At 44.2% G+C, this 16783-nt stretch overlaps 1 pseudogene; it reads right to left on the bottom strand.

The window, feature by feature from the left end:
- Positions 1 to 16078, bottom strand: part of LOC144768690 (uncharacterized) — a 37701-nt pseudogene extending 21623 nt beyond the window's left edge.
- Positions 16079 to 16783: the final 705 nt, after the last annotated feature.

The following is a 16783-nucleotide window of genomic DNA, read 5'->3' as shown; positions in this document are numbered from 1 at the left end:
AATCGGCCTGCATCTATTTAGCCAGTGACTGACCTTGTTCTTTAGTTCAAAGTAGTTCTCTGACTTTCCCTCTCCCAGAGCTGGTACCCATATTAAAACCACAGTATATGGGAATGATTCGGGGGGCAGATTAATACTCATATGTCTGTCCATTGGTCTTACCCTGTCGGGATGGTCAGATTGGTTCGACTGACTCTTGCTCTTCACCTCATCTGCTCTTTTATCCCCGGGCTTAGCTTGAATATTTCCAGTTTCTGTTAACCTTGATTATGGGGCAGTAGGTGTCTCCGGTCTCTCTTCCCCTGAAGTTGTTAGGGCATTATTTAATACATTTGTGTGCCCAGCGGTGGATCCTTCATGCAATTGCGTGCGTTCAGCTGATTTACGTACATTGGGTTCAGCTGGTAGACTATTTATGCTTTTAAGCGGATGTAATGGTATCGTAGTGTTTGGGGTCAGTGTATGTGTCGATTTTGTATACTTCATCAACAACTCGTTGTTAGTACGTGAGACTTCTTCTATTTTCCCCAATTTCTCCCCTATCCCCTTTACCCTTTCATACAGGGGTAACATAAGTGACCTCATCAGGTGTTCTATCTTCAACAAGAATCCCTCTCCATCATTTACATTGTCATTGTCCACTGTCTGATTAGCCTGGTCTACCGTTATAGTATCAGGACCTATGGTTTCCTGGGTGGTTACCATGGCATGATCCATAGATGTTATAATTATAGTTTGTACTGCTCTATTTACACACCTCAGTGGTTTAGTCTTATTGTGTGATGTAGGTTTAGTCTTATCAGCCCTTGGTTTCCTTTGTGTTTTAAGTTTGTTGGTAGGGGCATCCTTATATATGTTTGTTTTCCCTCCTTGGTTAGGGATATTTTTAGTTTTAGACCTAGTCCTAGGAGGTGGGGTATTATTACTGATTACACTACTTGAGGCACTAGTCTCAGCTAGTTCTTCTGCAGAGTCAGTACTTTGTAATATTTCTAAGTTTGGCGTGGAGGTAAGCGAGCCCTCATTATTACTTGCTAGGAGGTTCCCCCCTATTGGTGGTTTAACTTGGTTGGGTGTGCTAGATTTTGCTATAATTCCCATCGATGAACGCCTGTTAAATAGAGATTCCATAGACAGGCGTTTCTCAGTTAGGGCAATTTCTTTTTCGAGTACACTAGTGGCTCTGATGATGAAATTATCTAATGTACCCGTAATGCTATCTCCAACCCCTCCCCCTCGCACCATATCATTTCGTATACTCATAACCTCGATAGTGGAACAGATAATTTAAGAAATGTTATAGATAGTACATACGCCCATAGATGTTAATAATGTGGCCCAGTCCAGTCTCGAACAGTCACGAATGGTCACAAATGGTCCCACCCTTGTCCCGGGCTGCTCCCGCGCGCTCCCGCGACGCGGAAGGTGATGCTGTTATTTATGCGCCTCCTGGCGCGATGTCACTGATGGCGGCTTCCGGACGCAAGGGCTGCTGGGACTAGTAGTGTAGAGCGCCACAAACTCCCCCTCCACTCGGCGGCCGCACCGGGTAGAAATGGTTGTGCGGCGGCGGGCGCTGCAGCACAGCACATAGCGGGACCAAAGGGAAAAGGAAAAAAGACGGGCAGCAAGACCTCCCAGCCCCGTCAAGGCAGGTAAGTGGCACCAGAGTTCGCAAAAAGAAGTTTTGAGCTCCCCCACTCACTGTGCATAATCCAACTGGATAATGTAATTTTGGATGCAATTATGACAGTAACAAAATGAAGAACCATTTTTAATATGATGCGCTTCCAAGATTTTCCCCGTTTGTAAAGGAAAACATGCAAGGCTTGTTCACTGGCACACACTGTGTCATTCTGGGCAAACCTCTTGTGCTTTAGTTTTAGTATCTAATGTAATTATACTGTGATTAGTGGAGTCCCTCGCAAAATCTGCACTAATAGCTTGAACTAAAGTGTACTTAAAAACGTACATCCACTCCACTGCAAAGAAAATAAAAGTAACAATGGCAAAATGCATATGGTATTTGGCAATTGTTTAAGATAGGTAAATGCGATTTCGTAGCAAAATATGCCCTATGACAAGAAAAGAGTGTGAAGTAAACGCTTTCTGATATGACTGAATCGTTTGCAAGAAAAGTGCAGAGCTGATTGTATTGCATTACGATCGCACAGGCATCTAGGTAGGTTTTAAGGTCATGAATCAGTTCTTGAGAAAACCACTAAAAATGAATTGTCTCGAGGTGCAATCTGGTGAGCAGAAATCTATCACACACATTCTTTACTGTAACCAAATAGTCTTGTATCCCCTCTACCCTATATCCTAGGAGATATCTGCTAACTGCTGTTTTGGACGATTCTTGATACTCTCTTTGGGTATTCCTTTTATCCAAAAGGATAGTTTGTTTTTTTTTACTCTAAGGGATTCAAGTTTTTACCTAGTTCATGTCAAAAAGACTTTTCATTTTTTAGCCAGGTGATTTTTTCAGAATGGTTTAGACCTAAACAATCCATGATAACCTCCCTATGAAACTTATTGCCCTCCTTTGAGCAAAGCAATACAAAAAATTCAAAATTCTTAGATGAATGGGCTCTTCAATATATTCTATACCCAATTCTAAATGTGCTATTGAAGGAGAAGTTGAGCTGGGCACACCCAGGAGTGAATTTTCATGGGCTTGTAGCAAAATACACTTTTCTTCACCTCACAGTGGTGGGCCATAAAGAGCTACCTGTAAACATTTAGGGCCATATGTGTGAAGCTGTTTTGAGATCGTAAACACTGCGAATCGCAAAAATAGGTGTTTACAATCGCAAAACAGAGATACCCTATGTATGAGAGACATAGCGATCGCAAAATAACAAATTTAGCGATTAGTCATTTTGCGAGTAATCAATTCTGCAAATAAATTTGGCGGAATTGCTATCTCAGCCTCGCAAATAGCGTAAATTGCAAAAAAAAGAATCTCAAATTGCAATTCGCTAAACGAAATGCATTAAAAATTCGCAAATTGAGAATTCCCGAAAATTCACAATTTTGCTAATCGCAATTACCACCAAGTCTCAGCAGGTGGTAACCAGGTGCAACCTATTTAAAGAGGCCCACAATGCCATAGGCCTTTTCCCCAATGGCTGGGCTGTATGTGATAGCCAGGAGCCTGCCAAATCAGAGGTGCTGCACAGAGAAAGAGACGCCAGGAAAGGAGCTTCAGACAACGCATCACCCTGTTCCAGCGGACTTTGGAGGAGATCCATGTTAACTACAGGCTGGATGAGGACAGCATCCTGGACTTAATATTGGAGTTCAAACCCATACTTGAACACCCCACACGCAGGACACACACCATCCCCCCCATGTTCAGGTCTTGTGCTCACTGCACCTACTAGCATCAGGGACTTTCCAGGGGGTGATAGCCACAGCAGGAGGGGTCTCTCAGAGTGCACTGCTGTGCTTCTTCCATGCGTTCCTTGATGCAATGGTACATAGGCTGCATCACCACATCCGATTCCCCAGCACACAACAGGCACTAGACCAAACCAAGCAGGAGTTCTATCAGATTGCACAATTCCCCCACGTCATTGGCTGCAGAGATGGGACCCATGTCGCTATATCTCCCCCTCTCGGAACGAGTATGTATTTTGAAATCGCAAGTCCTACCATTCCCTGAACATAAAGGTAGTGTGCAATGCCAAGCATATTGCCACTGACATCTAAGCAAAATACCCTGGCAGCACCCACAACTCATTCATCTTCCGCCACATTGGAATTCAGCGATGACTCACAAATGGTGAATTTGTTGATGGCTACTTACTAGGTAAACACATTGGTAACAAGGACACACCAGTCAAGCGCAGCAGCGGAAGGACAGTGTTTAACCTGATTCTTCTTACCCTACAGGTGACAGTGTGTATGCTGTCCGAGACTACATACTGACTACGTACCTGGATCATGCCACCGCTGGAGAGCGGAGGTACAACAGTGCCCACACAGCCACCTGCAGTACCATTGAGAGGACCTTTGGAATACTCAAGAAAAGTTTCCGCTGCCTCCATAAGAGTGGAGGGGCACTACAGTACAGCCCGAGACCTGTTTTTTTTTTTTTTTTTTAAGAGTTTTATATAGCGCTGGCAAGACCCGGTGGTATCAGAGCGCTTTACATGTGCATCAGATCATAGTTACAGGTTAAATCATAACAAAGGTTACATAGTTCTTAGAGCATGGCCACATAGTTACTGGTAAGGTTGAGATAAACAATAAGCACAAATACGTAAGGGGAGAAGCAGGCAAGGTGAGAGATTCAGGGGAGGGGGGTTGGAGCAGGGGAAGTAGACAGATAATGAAGGCGAGAAAGAGGAGGTTAGGGTGAGAGACACAGCTTGGGAAGAGGAGGAGAAGCGTAACTGGTACACAAACCGGTAGACGAGTCAAGGCAAACGTTCAAAGTCCAGTAAGCTGTGATCCCAGGGGAGTGGTATCACTTCCTTATCTCTGTTGTGAGAGGGTCCCTTTGCGCAGTGGACTCTCTCAGAGAGGTCTCTGAGACTCCAAGGCCTACATACTGGATCCTTCCCCAGAAAGGGGAGAGGGAGTGCTTTGGCAAGGGGTGCCATACCATACCTCAAGTGTGAGTGGCTCCCTTGGCGCAGTGGACTCACTCAGCGGGTTCGCTGAGACTCCAGAGTATAAATATTGGATTTTTCCCCAACAAGGGGAGAAGGAGTGCTTAGTCAAAGGGCACAAAGGACAGGGGGTAGGCAGAGTAGCAGGCAAGGGGAGAGAATTCAGGGGAGAGGGGATAGGAGCTAGGGACGAGACAATGAGGAAAGACGAAAAGAAGTCTGTCTAAAGACTGACTGGGTAGGTGACGACCAAGGAGGGAATCCACGGCCCATCTCCCCTATAGCTAAACTAAGTAGCTCCATCGGGCGTCAGACAAAATAGTTCAGTCTCAATACAATTAAGAGAGGAGGGAAGGAGAGACATAAATGGAGGGTGGATGCGGTAGGAGACTGCATGAGAGACGAAAGGAAGTGCAACAATGTGGTTCAACAATATATAGGAAAAGATCAAACAAGAAAGCATTATATCAAACAGTCAGTAATACATTAGGGGAGGAGAGAGAGGAGCGTGAAAGTAGTGGGGGGGAGGGGAGGAGGGAAAGTGAGGTTGGCTAGACCCAAAGGTATCAGAGCACTATACATGAGGATCAACAATGTATCAGACAAGATCAACAATTACACAATACATCAAAAATAATAGGCAATACATTAGGAGAGGAGAGAAAGGAGAGAGAAAAGCATTGGAGGGGGCGGGGGAGGTGGGAAAGGGAGGAAAGAGAGAAAAGACAACAAGGAGAGACAAGAGGAAGTCTGTCTAAAGACCGACTGGGTAGGTGACGACCAAGGAGGGAATCCACACATACCTTTTCTGTGGTCTAGGGGGTCGGACCTGTCAAGGTCTGCCACGCCACTCACACTCTCCGGCGGAGGGTCCACTCAACCAATTCCTCCAGTGGCGTGGAATCAGTGGCAGTGGATATCCCACCACCAGTCTTTCTTGCCTCCTCCAGCCTGGCAGCAACCTTTTCCTTAGACCTCTGGCGCATATCACACCAGCGTTTTCACAGGGCTTCTACGCTGCGGTGGGTGACCCCAATGGAGTTTAACTTTTCCTGGATGTCAGCCTGGATTCTGTGTTTGCGGGTCTCAGGCACACGCAGGGATTTTTTCCAAAAAGCAGCTCATGGCTCACCACCATCTCCTGGATGAGCACCTCCAGCTCCCTTTCAGAGAACTTCTGTTTTCTCTTCCTGCTTGTTTTCCCCTGCTGCTTATCCTGTGTGGCCATTTCTCCTCTGTCAGTAGCAGTGCACCAGTGCCTCAGCCCTCCTTCCAACCTCTCACTCTGCTTCTGAAACTCAGGTGCAGCATGGGTTGTCACACTTCCTGGTTGTGATGTCATCAAGCTGCACCTGAATTTTCGATTCGCCGATTTGCGATTTTTTTTTTTGCGATTTCGCAATTAAGGAATCGGAAATTAGGTATTCACATTAAATTCTGCGAATTTTTGGGCCAAATATTAGCGAACTTTTAATTACATCATGTTTTGCGATTCTCAAAATGCGATTCGCCAAATCGCAAAACCTGAGTTTGATACATATGGCCCTTACTCCTGTACAACTTCAAAATTTCTCTCACTGGTTTATTCCCGATCTATTTGGAATATCTAAAAACTGCAGATATGGCTCTAATAAAATGTAATTTGGCTACCTCGATATGAGAAGACCAGTTACTTTTTTGAGAAAATGTAATACCTAAATAATTAAAAGTTTTGACCTCTGTTAGTTTATGTCCCTGTTCATAGACGCTTTTCCCAGATCTCTTCTTATTCCGGCAAGACATGACAGAGGTTTTCCCTAGATTTAATTTAAGGGCTCTATTTTCCATAAATTAACAAAGTGATAGTTGAGCCTTTCTAGACCATTTGCAGTCCTGGAAATTAATACTGCGTCATCCGCGTAGAGCAAAATAGAGGTTGGGCGTGTTCCTACTCTAGGGGTATCGGCATTAACTTCTTGCAGGGAATGACAGACTCCATTAATATACAAGGAAAATAAAAGGGGGGCAAGCACACAGCCCTGTCTAATCTCATGGGTCACCCAAAACTTTTCAGTGCACTCTCCATTTCTATCATATCGCACAGAGGATGTTAAGGTAGCATATCATCTGGAAAGATTGCTAGTGTTGCTAGGGACACCCATGTAGGAGAGTAGGATCTGCTTACTAAGGTTACCCCCCACTTTTTGCTGAGGTTTCGCTGTTTTTTTACTTTAGTTAGGCTGGGGCCCTGCTATTCAGGACCCCAGCCTAGCTGCTTCCTCTCTAAATTGATTGCATGTACATTAGGTACACTCCAGTTTGGTTACTGGTGTACCCTTGTGAGTCCCTAGTATATGATACACCAGGTATTCCGGGCATAGGTCCCCCAGAGGCTTACCAGGGGCTGCAGCATGTATTACGCCGCCCCTGGGAAGCCTTCCAAAATGACACCACAGGACTGCTACTGCTGCCTGGGTAAGGTGGTGCATGCACCCCTTACTAAGATATAGGTAAGTATGGGTGAATTTTGCAGATTTGCGGTCCACAAATTCACGCGAAATTGCAAAAAATCTGCGAGTTCACAAAAAAATTGCGAACTCACGGATTTGCAGTTTTGCACAAATACACTGTACTTTCTGTACTTCTGCTGGCTAATCAGTAAGTGCTACCTTGTTGGGTAAATGTATAGTGCTTTTCCTACACTACAGCTGCGTAAAGTGCCAGAAGAGTTGTCTCCAGTGACCATGTGTGTGTTACTATGCCATCGCGCTGAAGGGCGCAGGGGTCCCTGGAGTGAGCTGTCCATCATAGTGGGTAAATGGCGGGAAGACGGTGCACACAGCTAGTGTGTGGGCAGGGCCAAACGGGCGGGCCTCTATGTGAGTTCACATGCCTCTTGTGTGTATAAAAGGTCAGAGACCGATCAGTGCAGCAGATGAGGAGAAAGAAGCCCCTGGTCACAGGAACTGCACGGGGATTTCGCTTGTGAAAGTCAAGGATGCAATGCATCCAGCATCACAGCTAATTGTCGACGGTAGATATGGGGAGAAAGCACACCTGCTCAGCCTCGACAAAGCTCACGATTGTTTTTGGGCTGATGAATGCGTTACTGAATTTGAGCTTCAACTCGTGCACCTGCTTTATTTATATCTGTAAGTGCTTCCTGTTGAGTTTTAATTTTTGTGACAGGAGCATCGCGCCAGAATGAACCCTGCCCTTCATATTTATCAAAGAAGACGCCACCAGTTTGTGCGATACCTCTACTCAACACTGCCCAAAATCCGCCCGCGAGCGGATTTGCGGTTTTTCGGCAATTTCGCGAGATTCGCGAAATTGCCAAAAATCCGCAAAAATCCGCAAAATCCGCGAGCGGGACAGATTTTGCGGCCGCCCTTAGATATAGGTTACCTATATCTACCTTTAATCACAGCACATGTAAACCTATCAGTCACTCCTATGGCAGGCCTTATCAATCCTGAAGGCAGAGTGCTTGGTTTTGTGTGAGAGGGTGACCATGCATGAGCTGGGCCCCTCTGAAGCTTTCGGGGCATATTCTCTGAGGCTGTTCTGTGATGTAGCCAGACCATATACTCTTAAGTGCATTCTAACCTTGCGGTAAATGCTAACTTTGGAATGGCTGCATGGAAACATATCCAATGCTTTCCCTACTGTTGCAGTCTCTGGAGTTGGAATAGTAATGTTTACCTCTACGCTATCCAACGCTTTCCCTACTGTTCCAGTTTCTGAAGTGTAAATAGTAATTTTAAGTGTTACGCTATCCAACGTTATCATTACTGTATTTTTGGGGGGACTTTGAATAGTATTTTTATTTATAGCTATTTAATATGTTTTTTTATTATTTTTGATAATGTAGTATATAATTAATTTTAAAAATATTGAAAGTATATGTATTTTTTTATTTATTGAATATAATTATTTACTTTTTATTTGTTATTGTTTTATGTGTGTAGATGTTTTTGTAATTTATAATCATTTTAAATGTATAAGTTATTAAAATAATTATCAAAACTTATTATTAAGTAAGTATATCTTATATATTTCATGTATATGTTTAATTAATGGTATATTATTGTATATGTATTATTTATTAAAGTTAAACATTATTAAATATTTTTAACTATGTTTATTTTGTTTATAAGTATTATTTACTTTATTTTACACTTTTTTATTACAAAAAAACCCAATATTTTTAATTACGATATTTTTAACATGGATATTTTGGTTTCAATATTTTTGTACTTACCATGTTGTAGATAGGATGTCGATATTCTTGCCTTCGATATTCCTGCGTTGATTTTTCTGTAGGTCGATATTTTGTCCGCCGATTTTCTGTCAGTGATCCGGTGGTTTGGCCTGTGGGTCCTCCTGAGGGTCGTCTACTGCTTCAGTGAGCTCTCCTGCTGTTGTTGAGTCCCTTGGACCTTGCTAGTCCCAACGTTTCTCCTTCTTCGTTTTCCATGCATGCCAGTTGCAGCTACCAATGCTTGTTGATGCACCCGTCGACAACCTAGTCAACAACATCCTACATGGGACAGCTTGTGCACAGGTCCTGGTCTTCATCAGTGTTGTCTGGTCCTCACAGCTGCAGCAACAAGGTCACCGTCAACTCTTCTGAACCTCCCAACATTGGTGGGCAATATGGATCACTGACAGAATATCGACGGACAAAATATCGACCTACAGAAAAATCAACGCAAGAATATCGAAGGCAAGAATATCGACATCCTATCTACAACATGGTAAGTACAAAAATATCGAAACCAAAATATCGATGTTAAAAATATCGTAATTAAAAATATTGTTTTTTTGTAATAAAAAAAAGTGTAAAATAAAGTAAATAATACTTATAAACAAAATAAACATAGTTACAAATATTTAATAATGTTTAACATTAAGAAATAATACATATACAATAATAGACCATTAATTAAACATATACATAAAATATATAAGATATACTTACTTAATAATAAATTTTGATAATTATTTTAACAACTTATAAATTATAAATTACAAAAACATCTACACACATGCACAAGCTGTCCCACGTAGGATGTTGTTGATTAGGTTGTCGACGGGTGCATCAACAAGCATTGATAGATGCAACTGGCATGGAAAACGAAGAAGGAGAAACGTTGGGACCAGCAAGGTCCAAGGGACTCAACAACAGCAGGAGAGCCCACTGAAGCAGTAGCCGACCCTCAGGAGGACCCACAGGCCAAACCACCACCTGTGTTGCTGAGCCTCGGGAAGTCTGTAAGACTAAAGGAGAAGCAGACCGGTTATCTTTGTTGTGGTGCCTGCAGAAGCAGGGGAGTGACTACTTCACTCCAAGGGAGAATACTTCAGGTGTCCTTGATGGCCACAGGTCTGTTGAAGATCCTGGAAGAAGCACAGATACAGGCCACAAAGTAGACATGAAGAACAGCGAGACCAGGAGCAGCAAGAGTCTTCCTTGGTGTAGTTGTGTTTACAGTCCAAGTCCAACAAAGTCCAAGTGTCCAAACAGTCAAAGGGTGACGGGGTTTCAGGGTTGAGTCTTGTCCCACCACTAATATAAGGAACCACCAACAGGTAAGCCCTTAAGTACCCTAAAGAAATTGTTGGAACAACTCAGGGGTGAAGTGTGGCTCAATGGTTAGAGCGGCAGACCCTGATGTAGAGGTCTAGGATGGGACCAGGGTTCAATTCCCGCCTCTGCGGGTCCTGGGCTCAACTTCCTCGGACCTGGTAATTCTTAACTCGGTGCCTATTCTAATCATGGGTCCGACTCTGCAACTCTGGGCAATAGCTTGCTTAATCTCCACAATGGCCCCAACAACGTTAGGAATCGGATGCCTGGCTTCACCTTGGGGGTGCCCAGGAGTGGGCACTTCACAAGGAAAGGCCAGGAAGGGTTCCTCAGCGGTATTCGGACAAGCGCTGAGATGCCTCATGGGTGATTCGTGCGGTATACAAGTACCACACATTTACATTTATTTACATTTAGGGGTCCCTCCCAGAGGAGGGGCTAGGCAGAGGGGAAGATACTTCCATTTCATTGTCTAGTTTCATGCCAAAGCGGGAGCCAAGGGCTTCCTAAACTGGCTCAAACTGGAATATGCAAGGAGGGCACCAAATGTGCTCTTCAAAGCAGTCTGGTTGCGCTGGCCAGTGCCCCATCCCTGGCCAATGCACTAAGTCCTGTCTGGAAGGTGGTCACACCGCCCTGCAACAGGAAACATATTGTTCTACCTTTCCCTGATATAAGGAAGCGTATATCTGTTGTGAAAGGTGCAAGCACCAAATTATACGGGCTGCAGCTGCAGGCCAATATTCACAGTTTAAGTGGACTCCCATAGGTGGCACAATGCATGCTGCAGCCCAAGGGAGACCTCTGGCGTACCTATGCCCTGGGTACCTTAATAACAAATACTAGGAACTTACAAGGGTATAGCAACATCCAATTGTGGATGTACAAACGTACTTACCATGGTAAATTTAGGGAGAAACCATAGTGACTGTGGTCCTGATTTGAAGGATCACAGTCAGAATAGGTCAAAACATACTGACAACAAGCAAAAAGTGTGGGTAACCATGAAAGCAGATCCTACTTTCCTACAGTTATTGTGATTGTGTGTCTGTAATGTTCCCTTTTTCACTGTATGCCCATTAGTCCAACAGCTGGATGTGATAACTCTGTACAGTAATAAACTGGCTGATTTGACATATAGTACTAAGAGGGAGATGGGGGAGGGTAGGAGGACAGTCCCAGGGGATATGGTAAGAGATAGTATCAAAGGACTGTTGAGAGTCAAAAACTCTAAAATACTAAAGTTCAGTAGTGGTACTCTGGAAAGGGAAGAGTGAAAGAGATCTGTTTCCCTGATGTTGGTCTGGCCCCCATATGCTGCGTGCGCAAGGTCTGTTAATCTAGATCTTTCAGGTGGGGGTAGGTTGGGGTAAGAACCCTGGATATGAGGCATCGCCTGTGTTGGTAGGTGCTGGGGCAAGTAAGTATGGTGCCTGGGCTCAGATAGTACAGGCAGCAATCAGTGGTGTATGGGCCAGGGTTGTGGCAGGAAACCAGAAAACGAAATAATGGAAGAGAGGCCCTCCATCCCAGCTGCCAGTGATACACCCATGCGTTGATGAGAGGGTGAGTGGGGTCATGAGAAAGGAGGTAAAAGATGAGGCTGATGGATCTGGGCAGTACCAGCATGGAGCACAGGGAAAGCCCAGGTCCAACCTGCATCCCTTCCAAGAACCACAATCCTTTTACCATGAGCATTAGTGAGTTAGACCAGGGCAGGAAACACACTGGAGCCAGCAGCATACAGCCACCATCCAGAACAGCAAGTCGTCAGAGGCAAAGAAGCGTATACAAGACAAGGAAATAAGGCACATATCTCAGAAGCTGTTCAACAAAGAAGTGAGAGTGGTAAGACAAAGGGCACCACCTTCCCGAAATCCATATTCAATTCAATTAATGCCCAAGTGGTAATTTATGTAAAAGAAGTGTGTTCTGCCTTGTTTTCCATTGTGTGCTACATGGAAGCTTCTTCTACCTAGTATGTTGATTGATCATCTGGAGATACCGTAATCTATGGGGTACTACTTACATTGTTAGTTGGGTAGACAGCACCTACTTCAGACAGCAGACACTGCCTTCTAAAATAAGCAACACGGAAGTTAAGAGGAGTGGCCAGAGCTGCTGACTTAAGAGCTGGGGATCCCGGTTCAAGTCTCTGTGGTGAAACATTCTGTGATCCTGGGCAAATCACAAGCAGCCTGATTCATCATTCTCCCGTTTTGCGAGCCCCTAATAGCGATTCATAACGAATCGCTATTAAGGACTTGCAAAACGGGATTCATGTAGGAATTGCAATAAATATTGCGATTCCTACATGTTCCTTATTTGCGATTAGCTAATTGCTAATCGCTAATAAGGAATAACTCCCCATGCCTAAAGGCCCATAGGAATGCATGGGGAGTTATTCCTTATTAGCGATTAGCAATTAGCTAATCGCAAATAAGGATGCGATTTCAAGGGTGCAGGGGTGTCCAAAGGACACCCTGTAGCACCCCTGAAATGTAATCTACATTGGTGTTGCACACACACATGTCCAAAGGACATGTGTGTGTGTAACATGCAACTTAGAAAAATGCATTTAAATGCATTTTTCTAAGTATTTGCTATTTACCGAGAGGTCTGACCTCTTGGTAAATAGCGGCCCAAAATTGCATTTTCGCAATTTTAAAATGCTTCATGAATTGCATTTAAGGAATCTCAAATAGAGATTCCTTAAATTCAATTCTTCGCAAATGTGCGAATTCTTAAATAGCGATTTTTGCATTTGGGATGATGAATCCCAAATGCAAAAATTGCACTCGCAAAAGGCAAGATTCTGAGAATCTTGCCATTTGCGAGTGCAATTTAGCTTGATGAATCAAGCGGTTAATCTTTCCCAGTGTTAATTGCTCTATAAATATGCCACATGCAAACAAGATACAGCCTGATTCATCAAGCCGAAATCGGCTCGCAAAGGGCCAGATTCTGAGAATCTGGCCCTTTGCGAGCGCTATTTTTGCATTTGGGATTCATCATCCCAAATGCAAAAATCGGTAATAGCGATTTCGCTATTTTGCGAGGAATTACATTTAAGGAATCTCTATTTGAGATTCCTTAAATGCAATTCATCATCCATTTAAAAATTGCGAATTCGCAATTTCGGCCCGCTATTTACCGCGAGGTCAAACCTCGTGGTAAATAGCGAAAACTTAGAAAAATGCTTTTAAAAGCATTTTTCTAAGTTGCATGTTGCACACACACATGTCCTTTGGACATGTGTGTGCGCAACACCTGTTTCAATTTGCATTTAAGGGGTGCTACAGGGTGTCCTTTGGACACCCCTGGCACCCTTTAAATCGCTATCTTATTTGCGATTAGCTAATTGCTAATCGCAAATAAGGAATACTCCCCATTCATTCCTATGGGCCTTTTGGCCCATAGGAATGAATGGGGAGTTATTCCTTATTTGCGATTAGCAATTAGCTAATCGCAAATAAGGAATACTCCCCATTCATTCCTATGGGCCTTTTGGCCCATAGGAATGAATGGGGAGTTATTCCTTATTTGCGATTAGCAATTAGCTAATCGCAAATAAGGAATGTGTAGGAATCGCATTTCTTTATGCAATTCCTACATGAATCCCGTTTTGCAAGTCCTTAATAGCGATTCGTTATGAATCGCTATTAGGGGCTCGCAAAACGGGAGATTGATGAATCAGGCTGATAGTTTCTAAAGACAGTGGTCCATAGACAGTCAGAATATTCTTAATAAAAATAGACTAAATCAGTGCTATATTCCTTGTCCAGCTGGGCAGAATTTTAATATTCAATGAGTGTATAACAAAAAAATACAAAGAGAATTCAAGTGGGACACAACCGGCGTCCGACTGACATTTTACTTCAGTAAGGGAAGGGTTCAGGCAAACGAGACTAGTCTGCATGGAAGTATGAAAATACCCCAGACTTTTAATAACCTGGAGACACCATTTGCTTTCAAAGCAGAAGCAAATGGCCAACAGTTCACAGCACAGGAAGTGTTGGTGCTCTGCCTCCCAGAGGAGCTGGGCAAACCCAGAGGATTCTGGTAGAGGTGGTATTTTATAGGTACCCCTGGAGGAGATGGAGGTAATGGGCTTCCAAGCGATGTATGGATTGACAATAATCTCGGAGAGGCTGAGACATGGATATGTGACAAAGGGATTCCTATGATATAATAGTTTCAAGCACACATTCCCATTATACACACACCGTGCCTGTGGACTGCTACCACTTCCCGAATAATAGTAGTCTTAGCCACTGGAGTGCAAGAGAGGGTGTCTACCTGTGAAGATTCGCCAGGCTTGTCATACCCAAACTCTTCAATGAAGAAGGAGGTTACAGAGAGAACAATCCAAGGCTGTCCGTCACTGCCTCATCCCACAACAAGGGTAGGTGGGGGCATGCAGACGGCACCTCTGTATCTGGCACCAGCAGGCACAAGAAGAACGTCTTGGTGTTTCATTATGAGAGTTGACATCTTGGGATCAGGAGCCAGGTCATGGCGGAAATCATTTGTGCGGACTGTTCCTTCAGGCATGTCTTACTTGAAGACTCATTGTGTCAAGTTGCTCTACTCTTCAATGGATGAATGTAGGTGAGAAGCGCACACCAGTACTACACTAATTCAGTTTTTTTGTGGTATGTGTGCAGTGTTGGAATTATGCCTGCTCCGCATATATATAAATCAATGAAAGTTGCCTAGACCCAATGGCAGCTAGGACTCCAACACGCAACAACTCTTCAATGGGCCAATGCCTTCACATTTAAGCCAAGGCTTCCTTCCAATAAACCAGTCATCTGAGGATGGCTCCTTGGTGCAGCATTATAGGATTTCTAGTGGAAGGATGTGGCCGCTGTTCACTTATTCCTAGGGTGTGCAGAGAAGTAGTAATCCCACAGATTAGTATGCATTTTGCTGGGATTGGAATTCAGCACAGGGACACTCTGGAATGGAGTAACCATTGCGCTTTACAAGCTGCTAAGTAATAAAATAATAATAATTCAACACTAGTAGGGAAGACTGCAAGGTCAGCCCGTTGGTGTTCTGCCTGGAGGTTTCACCTAGACATTGACAGAGCCCTGAACCATATATCGACACAGATGGAGCCATGTTTGAATGGAAGCCAGAGAAGGCTGATTGCCAAGTTCCAATGTGTAGCCATTGCCCCTGGCATCAGTCACACATACTTACATTCCATTTATTCCAGGACTGACTCTCAAACTCACCAAAAATACTGAGTATCAGCGAGACCCAAACAAATGCAAGCATTCTTCATGTCAAATTCATGCCTTGCAAATTATCCCCATGCATATTCATTGGGGATTTGTTCCGAAATCCTGATTGGAGTTTAGTATCCGTGGGCTGACAGACCCAGCCTTAAAGAACGGAAGACCCTGCCATGAGGACACCCGTATCCGACATAACTTTACAGCACTGAACACCCGCAGAACTGCAAAGGAAATACTACTCGGCTATGCAGAGCACAGAATTAGGGGATGTTATCAGACCCACAGAGGCAGCGATAGACAGCGCGCAGATGAGTAGTAAAAGACCATACCTGTGGCTCAATGTACCATTTGTCTGGAAATCTTTGATGGCGTCCTTTGCTGTCCATTATCAGAGTGTACGCCGACCAGACGGGAATACGGTAAAACGTGTCGTAAAGCGTCGCGAAGCAGGTCGTTGGATTGTTGGAGACTTGGAATTGCTTCCATTGTTGGCACAGTTTAACGGGGTTTACAGCCGGGATCCCGGCCGGTGGTGCACTTTTATAAAAAAAGCCATCACACTCGCTAAAATCGAGAGCTACTTTAGCATTAACAGACCGACCCCAAGTAAGGAACAGGGTAAAAATCACCCAGGAGCCCATGGTGGATAGTGCTGTGCTGGAAAATATGTCAATCTCCCTTTCTCTCTTCCTCTGTCTCTGGATTTATGTACACCGCTGTCATGAGCTAAGCATCCTTACCTGACTGCGGGAGACGGGGCGTGTCTTCCACAGAATTCACACTTGATAACATTCCATGGTATCATTCCAATTTTTTGGGTCCTTCATTGACACTTTCTTTCGACTCGAGATGTTTGCTTGATGGGATATCCTGCCCACTTACTGATTAGCCCCTCCTGCGGAGTGTGGTCAGTGCCTATTGCCGCATGGTTGTGATATTGAGCTGTTCTTTCCGTCTTGTTGTGCTGTGAGCCGCCTACAAACCGAGGCCTGGCATGAGTTTGAAGGCTGGCGAACCTTCATATTGGCTCTGCTCTCTGGTTATAGATCCTAGTTTTTGCATGTCTAAATGTATGTTTTGGTATTTCCGAAGCGAGAACCTAGGAAGCTAGCAACACAGCACTGTACAGGGGTAATCAATGCTGAAGCCAGATGTGTAGGCCCGCATCATTGGGTCCTTAGACGAGGTACAGTTTTTGCAGTGACCTCCTTTTTTATGCCACACATGAAAATATACCCCTGTTTAATGGGTTCATGGGTGACTGCAGCCGGCATGGGTTTCAAAGATGCCTGCTTATGTGACCTGGGCTTCGAGGAAGCACTTTTATTTGCTGTGGACTCCAGAAG

The sequence above is a fragment of the Lissotriton helveticus genome, chromosome 1_1, assembly GCF_964261635.1.
Source record: "Lissotriton helveticus chromosome 1_1, aLisHel1.1, whole genome shotgun sequence".
In the NCBI taxonomy this organism is placed as follows: domain Eukaryota; kingdom Metazoa; phylum Chordata; class Amphibia; order Caudata; family Salamandridae; genus Lissotriton; species Lissotriton helveticus.
The sequence above is the reverse complement of the archived record's forward strand: the minus strand, read 5'-3'. Positions and strand labels throughout refer to the sequence as shown.